General features: G+C 45.0%; 1 pseudogene; it reads right to left on the bottom strand.

Moving 5' to 3' along the window:
* Nucleotides 1–9,850, bottom strand: part of LOC138770537 (zinc finger protein 850-like) — a 233,334-nt pseudogene that overhangs the window by 100,048 nt on the left and 123,436 nt on the right.

Below are 9,850 nucleotides of genomic sequence, written 5' to 3'. Positions count from 1 at the left end.
GCCGGCGTCAGCACAGGGCTTACCTGGGCAAGTGCCGGGGCCCAAAGCATCTCTAGGGGCCCAGAGAGGGAGAGGGGCCCGGTTTTCTGATGTTCGGCCCGCTCACATGCAGTCCAGGGTGTGCACTGAACATCAGAAGACACAGGAGACGGAGCAGGACCTGCACAGAGAGAGAAAAAGGGTGAAGGACCTGATCACATGACCTTAAGGTCCTCAACCTCTCAGTGTGGAGAGCAGCCCGACAGAGAGGAAGAGGGAGAAGACTGAGCTGTAACTGCTGTGTGTCAGGTGTCCGAGTGTGTCAGTCAGTCGATCAGTATCTAGGTCAATAATGTATGTTTGTATATGTTAGTGGTGTCTCACGTTATTGTGCATAGTGTGTAAATGAGGGGCCCGCTGAGGCTTGGTCGCCCAAGAGCCCACAAAAACCTGGAGCCAGCCCTGGCTGTAGTAATACTCTCTCACATCCTGCTGTCCCAGATCAGACACTAATCCTATGTATTACTGGGAGATATGGTGCGTTTACACAGGCAGATAAATCTGACAGGTTTTGGATTTGAAAAGAGGAGAAATCTCAGTCTCTCCTTTGTGACCTGTTCCCTGTTTATAGTCTGTTCCTGGTTTTGGCTTCAAAATCTGTCAGATAACTCTGTCTGTGTAAACACAACCGATAGATAGATAGATAGATAGATAGATAGATAGATAGATAGATAGATAGATAGATAGATAGATAGATTCTGGGAGATATATAGGTAATCATAGAATAACATCCACCTGCTCCAGCCTCCAGTATTTAGGCTTATAGGGAACAGATTTTTTTATGTGATATGCTGCCCTCTTGTGGTACAAATGTAGAACTAGGATGATGCACTGCTGATTTTTTTTGTTTGTTTGTTTTTTACATATAACTTGAGCACTAAAATCGTTAAACTCTATGGCCAGGTTCAGACTATGTAACTGTGCGGCTGTATTTGCGGCTGTAATTGTGCAGCGGTATTTTTGGTGGTTCATGCGTACGCTGGAAAGTATAGGATATGCGGCTGCACAGTGCACACTATGTCTGAATCTACGGCCCGATCGTAAACGGACCCGTAAAAATGAACAAGACCATTGTTTGCGGCTGGACATGCGGCGAGGATTGACAGGCGGTCCGTACGGAGTACTTCAAAAATAGCCGGCAATGATGCCGAATGCCGATGCCTCTAATAGTTAATATATTAAATTAATAAAACACATTCTCTTTGTAATAAAGTCCCTTTCGTTGGTCAATAATTTAATTCTAACGAATCCATCATTTTGCAATTAAATATACTGTTAAAATAAATAGATATATAAATAAATGTATATTTATATATATATTTATTTTTTGACAGTATATTTAATTGCACAATGATGGATTTGTTAGAATTAAATTATTGACCAACAAAACTGAATTTATTTCAACGAAAATGTGTTTTATTAATTAAATATTAATTAGTACAGGAAGCTCCATAAGCCGTTAATTCATATGCCGGCAATAGAGCTTTCTGTACTAATCATCACTTTACTTTAATGAAAACATCAAATGTTTCTTCTAATTATGTTATCACAATAGCATTATTAGAAGAAACATTTAGAATTATATGTGCGCTCAGCTGATTGGGTGTTCGGCTGAGCGCACATATAATGAGCCGGTCCGCAGTACAGTGACTTCATTGTGCTGCGGACCAGCGAAGAGGACACATCGGGGTGAGTATAGAGCTCTCCCCACCCCCTCCCCAGCACTGCACCCTTCCCAGCAAGGAAGGGGGGTCAGTTAACCCCTTCCTTGCTGGGATGGGTGCAGTCTGACATCAGTCTGGCCCCCAAGGGGTTAAGGGGGATGCAATACATCCTCCCTTAACCCCTTGGGGGCCAGACTGTAAGCAGCGAACTGTAAAGATGCTGCATACTGTAAGGAGCACAACACCGCTCACAATGATGGGTGTTGTGCTCCTGTTTGTGTGTTTTTTGTGTGTTTCTCCCTTCTTGTTTTTCAGATATCGGTATCCTGTGGATTACATCGGATTCCGTGGACTACGTCGATGACCAGCGTTTTTTTAATGTTTTTTTTTAATAAAATGGTCAATGAGGGGTGTGGGGGTGTTTTTATTTGAATTAAAAAAAATTTTAACTTGTGTCTTGTCTTTATTTCTTTACTTTATAGACTTAGTAGTGGAAGCCGTCTAATAGATGGAATCCATTACTAAGTTGGGGCCTAGTGTTAGCCGGTATAAAATGGCTAACACTAACCCCCTATTATTACCCCAGTACCCAATGCCACCAGGGGTACTGGGAAGAGCCGGGTGCCAGTGGTCAAAATTGGCGCTCCTGGACCGGGCGGCAGCAGGCTGGTAAGATTTAGGCTGGGGAGGGCCTAAACCAATGGCTCTTCCCACCCTGGTGTTACCAGGCTGCTGTCGTTTGGTTTTTAACCCGGCTGGTTATAAAAATAGGGGGGACCCTATGCGTTTTTTTTTTTAAATAAATAAATAATTTAAAAAAAACGCATAGGGTCCCCCCTATTTTTATAACCAGCCGGGTTAAAAACCAAACGACAGCAGCCTGGTAACACCAGGGTGGGAAGAGCCATTGGTTTAGGCCCTCCCCAGCCTAAATCTTACCAGCCTGCTGCCGCCCCGGTCCAGGAGCGCCAATTTTGACGCTCCGGGACCACTGGCACCCGGCTCTTCCCAGTACCCCTGGTGGCATTGGGTACTGGGGTAATAATAGGGGGTTAGTGTTAGCCATTTTATACCGGCTAACACTAGGCCCCAACTTAGTAATGGATTCCGTCTATTAGACGGCTTCCACTACTAAGTCTATAAAGTAAAGAAATAAAAACAAGACACAAGTTAAAAAAAATTTTTATTCAAATAAAAACACCCCCACACCCCTCATTGACCATTTTATAAAAAAAAAACATTAAAAAAACGCTGGTCATCGACGTAGTCCACGGAATCCGACGTAATCCACAGGATACCGATATCTGAAAAACAAAAAGGGAGAAACACACAAAAAACACACAAACAGGAGCACAACACCCATCATTGTGAGAGGTGTAGTCCTCCTTACATTATACAGCATCTTTACAGATCGCTGCTTACAGTCTGGCCCCCAAGGGGTTAAGGGAGGATGTATTGCATCCCCCTTAACCCCTTGGGGGCCAGACTGATGTCAGACTGCACCCATCCCAGCAAGGAAGGGGTTAACTGACCCCCCCTTCCTTGCTGGGAAGGGTGCAGTGCTGGGGAGGGGGTGGGGAGAGCTCTATACTCACCCCGATGTGTCCTCTTCGCTGGTCCGCAGCACAATGAAGTCACTGTACTGCGGACCGGCTCATTATATGTGCGCTCAGCCGAACACCCAATCAGCTGAGCGCACGTATAATTCTAAATGTTTCTTCTAATAATGCTATTGTGATAACATAATTAGAAGAAACATTTGATGTTTTCATTAAAGTAAAGTGATGATTAGTACAGAAAGCTCTATTGCCGGCATATGAATTAACGGCTTATGGAGCTTCCTGTACTAATTCATATTTAATTAATAAAACACATTTTCGTTGAAATAAATTCAGTTTCGTTGGTCAATAATTTAATTCTAACGAATCCATCATTGTGCAATTAAATATACTGTCAAAAAATAAATATATATATAAATATACATTTATTTATATATCTATTTATTTTAACAGTATATTTAATTGCAAAATGATGGATTCGTTTAAATTTAATTGAACAACGAAAGGCACTTTATTACAACGAAAATGTGTTTTATTATTTTAATATATTAACCATGAGAGACATCGGCATCGGCATACTGCAGAGGATCGCAAACCCGGTAATAGCAATTCATGTAAACTGTGTTCCCTGCTTTCCCAGATGCATCCAGAGGTGTTTGCATCACTTTCTTAACATTTTATTTGTTATTTTTAGTTGAACCAGATTTCAAAGTAAATGACCGTATGTTTTGAGCCGCATGTCTATTTTTTCCCACGGCCGTAGTTTCATCCGCACATTTACAGCCGCATAAAAAATACAGCCGCACAGTTACATAGTGTGAACCTAGCCTATGACTGTAAGTTAGAGGTACAAGGAGTTCCAGTCTTTGCCTTAGGAAACAAAAAAGCTAGAAGCAGTCCTGCGTACGCCACCATCACTAAATTATCACATTTCTGAGTGTGGGGAGGGGGTCGGGTTGCGGTTTTGGAGTCGCATGGCACTGTGTGTGTGTGTGGGGTGTGGGGGCCCAAGTTCACTTCTTGCACCAGGGCCCATGAGACATTAGCTACGCCCCGGGGTTAGGTCTTGTATATTTTTTGCTGGTGTCAGACACCCATTTAGGGTAGATGGTTGGGTATTATTTTGGTTAGGAGGAGATTGTGTGACTACATGCAGGCGGTACAGTTATGTGTGGGCGGGAGTCCCTGTCACCAGTGGGGGGATGTTGGTGATGCACAATGTCTGGTTTGGGGTCGGTCCGTACTCATGTGACCTATTAGTGGTCATTACTTGTCCAATCAAAGAAGGGAGGATAGCCCCTGGTAGCAGTTCAGGATGTGTAACCTGCCCCGGATACATACATAGTAGAGGTCATATAAGGGTCTTCTGTATAGAAACATAGAAGATTATCGGCAGAAAAAGACCACTGGGTCCATCTAGTCTGCCCTTTTAGTATTTTCTTTCTTATTATCTTAGGATAGATATATGTTTATCCCAGGCGTGTTTAAATTCTGTTATTGTAGATTTACCAACCACCTCTGCTGGAAGTTTGTTCCAGGTATCTACTACTCTTTCAGTAAAATAATATTTTCTCACGTTGCTTCTGATCTTTCCCCCAGATAACCTCTCACTGTGTCCTCTTGTTCTTGCTAAAAACACTTCCCTCCTGAACCTTATTTAGTCCTTTAACATACTTAAATGTTTCAATCATGTCCTCCCTTTCTCTTCTTTCCTCCAGACTATACAGATTCAAATCAATAAGTCTTTCCTGATATGGTTTATGCCTCACACCCTCCACCATTTTTGTAGCCCTCTTTGGACCCGTTCTATTTTATCAATGTCCTTTTTTAGGTGAGGCCTCCAGAACTGGGCACAGTATTCCAGATGTGGCCTCACCAGAGCTCTATATAGCGGGATCACAGTCTCCTTCCTTCTACTGGTTATACCTCTAGCTATACACCCCAGCATGTGATTTGCTTTCCCCACCACCTGGTTGCACTGGTGACTCATTTTAAGGCTGTCAGAAATCACTACCCCTGAATCCTTCTCTTCTGAAGTCTTTTCCTACACAGTACTGCCGATGTGATACTCGGATAGAGGATTCCTCCTCCCAAAGTGCATTATTTTACATTTGGAAAAGTTGAACTTCAATTTCCAATGTTTGGACCACTTACCTAGCAAAGCTAAATCGTTTTCCATATTACTGACACCTCCAGGAATATCAACCCTATTGCACACTTTTGAGTTCCAGCTGATGTATATACTCTATTATACTTTGCACCGCAGTTCTATGATTTGTACACCGTGCCAACCGCTGTGTCTATGGAGCAGCCGGAAAGAGATCCGCGCCCCCCCCCCCCCCCCCCCTTACCATAGCAAGCCAGACGCTGCTTCCTGCATCTGGGCTGCTATGGATGACAGTGATCAGGCCCCTGCACTGAGGCAGGGACCTGATCAAATGAATGAGCTGTCAGCTTCTGACAGCTCATTCATTCTCTATAATACATTACAGCACTGATCATGTGCTGTAATGTATTATAGAGGTACCTGAAAAAGTGAAAGTACACACACACAAATACATACATACACAAATAAATAAATACATATATAAATACATAAATTAAATAAATAATTAAAAATAAATAGTTATACACGTTCCCCATCCCCCTTTATAAATGATCCCCTATAAATGAGATACATATATTTGGTATTGCCGTGCCCGTAATGACCCCGTCTATTAACCTGTTACATTAATTATCCCGCCCGATTAACGCCGAAAAAAAAATTGATAAAAAACTAATCAAAATGACAATTTTTTGTTAATCTCACCCTGCCTGGCTGACGCTCTCCCCCCACACATACTGGCTCCCGGTGTCCCCGACCGGCACGTGTGGGAGAGGACGGTCAGTGCGGACACTGGGGAGAGTTGCGGCCAGGTGGGAAGTCAGCCGGGATAAGGAGAAGTTTCCTCGGATCGTGTAAGAAGGAGGACGGGGGAGCGAAGGGGGCATGATGGCCCCTGTGTGATGAGCGGCTCCCCCTTGCTCCCGGCGGCATCAGCGGCAGCAGGCATGACCCAGCTACTACTCCCATCACCTGCTCATACTATGAGCTGGTGATGGGAGTAGTAGTTCAGTCTATATATTCAAGTGCAGCGTCGGCGACCGGGCGGCGGCTGGGGGCGGCGGTTCGGTGGGCTTACTGTGATGGACATCCAAATGTACTGATTGAATACATATATGGAATACTTTGGGGAGCAAGGATACTTGTTCCCCATAGTAGTCCATAGATGTATTCATTCAATAAAGCATACTGTACATTACGTTACATTAGTTTACATAGACATCTATAGACTTCTACATATAGAGCCCCCCCCCCCCCCCCCCTCGCTGGACACTGTATAGGAATTACATCCTTCGTCGTGACGTCACTGTTTCTGAGAGAATTCTAACACTCCATGATCTACTAAATTAAGGGAAATAGCCCTATATGTGCATTTCCTATAATTAATGTACATTAGAAATTTGTCTAAATTTCCATAAGTAATAACATATCAAAAAATAATTTTGGCCGGACTTCTCCTTTAAAATTTCTGCTAAACACCTGAAGGGTTAGTAAACTTATGATATATTACTGTGAATACTTTCAGGGGTGCAGCTTTTACAGTGGAGGGATTTAACTAACATACAGGCCCCACAAATCCACTTCAGAACTGAACTGGTCCCTAATAAAATCAGAGCATGAAAATTTGAAAAATCACTGCAAAATTTTGACGCCCTCTAACATCCTAACAAGTAAAAGGACGTTCACCAAATGACGTCACCATAAAGCAGACATGTTGTAGATGTTGGAGTAATAATTAGTTTACGTAATATGACTATCTTTCTTAGGAAAATAGAGTTTTGAATATAAAGAAATGTAAATTGTTAAAATTTTTGCGCAAATCTTGTGTTTTTTGTGTATCAACCTTGTGTATCAACCAAAATATACCACAAACTTAAAGAGGAATATGTCACAAAAAACAATCTCAGAATAACCGTGATAATTAAAATCATCGCAGAGTTATCACTACATAAAGAGAGACAGGTCAGATTTGAAAAATAGGTCCTGGGCATTAAAGAGTCACTTGCAGAAATCAATAGTCCAGGCGATTTTAAGAAACTTTGTAATTGGGTTTATTAGGCAAATATGCCATTATCTGCATTTAAAAAGACTTTCCCCAGGTCCCCCCCTCCCTCCTCTTTTCCATTCACTGCAAAACACAGTGGTACCTCGGTTCTCAAACATAATCGGTTCTGGAAGGCTGTTCCAGAACCGAGCTGTCAGTTCCCATAGGGAACAATGTTAAACTGAATAATTGGTTCTTACACTCTGTGGGTCAGGTGCAGAGCATCCGGCCCACAGAGCGTAGAAACACTCCATATCCCCCGCAACAGTGAGAGGCAGGAGCGGGCGGCTATGTAAACTCCTCTCAGCTGACGGGGACACCCTGTAAAGAAGCGGGGATTCCCCTCATAATGATGGGATTACCCACTTCTTTACAGGGTGTCCCCGGCAGCTGAGAGGAGCAGGAGCTTGGCGGCAAGTTTAAATAGCCGCCCGCTCCTGCCTCTCACTGCGGGGATCACTCCTGCCTCGCACTGCTCAGTCCCCTCTGACCTGCTCTCCACATCCCCCCGCCGGCCCGGAGCGCTTCCTTCTTCCGCCTCTGAAGGGTGAAGGAGAGTCTTCAGAGGTAGATCATGGAGTGCCGCCCGCTCCTGCCTCTCAGTGTTCCCGAACACCTAACTGTCAGCTGAACATCAGTTCAGCTGACAGTTATCCCCCTGGTTTTGTTCGGATACCGAGCAAAACTTCAGGGGGAAATTTAGTTCGAAGACCGAATAGTTTGAACTCCGAGGTGTTCGGGAACCAAGGTTTTACTGTATCAGGAAATTGTGACTTGTTGCCTCAGAGACAACCTTTCTGTTCTATAGAGAGGGGAGGGGGAGGAGGGATATGAGTCGGCAGCCAGAGGGGAGAACAAAGGATTACAGGCACTGAGCTGGGTGACAGCGTATTCAGAGGTCAGAGAGGTCAGTGCTGACTGTCAGAGGAGATAGATCATGTAGTTGTAAATTAACTCGTTGTTGTCCTGTCCTAGTGTCTCATTTCCCTCTCTCCGTAGGAGAGCTTCAAACTGCTTTTTCATGATAAAAATTAATTTTTCAGCTAATAAACCCAATTACAAAGTTCCTTAAAATCGCCTGTACTATTGATTTCTGAAAAAAATTTTTTAATGACAGTGACATTTTAAGGCCAAAATAGGCTGCGGAGGCAAGGGCTTAAAAGGGAACTCCAGCGAAAAAGAAAAAAATCTTTCAAATCAACTGGTGCAAGAAAGTGCCAGAGATTTGTAATTTACTTCTATTTAAAAAAAATCTCAAGTCTTTCAGTACTTATCATCTGCTGTATGACCTGCAGGAAGTGGTGTATTCTTTCCAGCCTAGAGAGCAGGAGAGGTTTTCTATGTGGATTTGTTACTGCTTTGGACAGTTCCTGACATGAACAGAGGTGGCAGCACAGACTGGAAAGAATATACCACTTCCTGCAGGACATTCAGGAGCTGATAAGTACTGGAAGACTGGAAATATTTTAATAGAAGTAAATTACAAATCTATATAACTTTGTCACACTAGTTGATTTGAAAGAAAACATTTTCTCTGGAGAATTTAAACTAGTTGAGCTTAGATATATCACCACATTGATATCATACACTAACTATTATTGACTATATGAGTGCTATTATAATGTTAGTGTACAGATCCTATACAGAGCTGGTATCTGACCACTGTATGGTGGTATTATTGGTTATATGAGTGCTTGCATAGTGGTAGTGTACAGATCCTATAGCTGGTATCCAGGGGCGGGCTGGGCCGGGGGGCAGGGGGGCACATGCCCCCCCGGGCTGCTCTTCCCCCAGTTGTCAGGGCCGCATTGCTGCTGACAGCTGGCTGGAGTCCTCAGTGCCTCCCCTGCTTACAGCCCCGGCCCTCATCAGTCATATTTACCTGTGGCTGTGCTGTGGATCCAGTCTGTGCTGGAAGCGGCTGCTGAAGCCCCGCCCCCATGACGGTAAGCCCCGCCTCCTTTATGGCCATTATGCTTTCTATAAGCCTATGAGCAGGGCCGATTCTGGGGTTTGCCTCAGGCGGCCGCCCCCTGACAACACCAACCCCCCCCCCCCCCCCCCCCGCCGCCGTAACCGAATCACCCGCGCCTGCACCCCCCGCACCCCCCCCCCCCCGCCGTAACCGAATCACCCGCGCCTGGACGCCCCGCACCCCCCCCCCCCGGGCCGGCCCTGCAGCCACTCACCTGTCCTGCAGCAGCCGTCCCGTCCCGCTCACCGCTGTCTCCCGACCCTGCAGCCGCTCACCTGTCCTGCCGCAGCCGTCCCGTCCCACCGCTGTTCCTTTCCGCTCTCCAGTGCCGTCAGTCAGCAGCTGTCATCGCCCTCCAGAGAGTCGTGAGTGCCTGGGGTCAGCGGGGGCATCGCGGCCCCCGCTGACCACAGGCACTCACGACTCGCTGGAGGGCGATGACAGCTGCTGACTGACGGCGCGGGA

The sequence above is a fragment of the Dendropsophus ebraccatus genome, chromosome 13 (genome assembly GCF_027789765.1).
Source record: "Dendropsophus ebraccatus isolate aDenEbr1 chromosome 13, aDenEbr1.pat, whole genome shotgun sequence".
In the NCBI taxonomy this organism is placed as follows: domain Eukaryota; kingdom Metazoa; phylum Chordata; class Amphibia; order Anura; family Hylidae; genus Dendropsophus; species Dendropsophus ebraccatus.
This window is presented reverse-complemented; position numbering and strand designations above follow the sequence as displayed.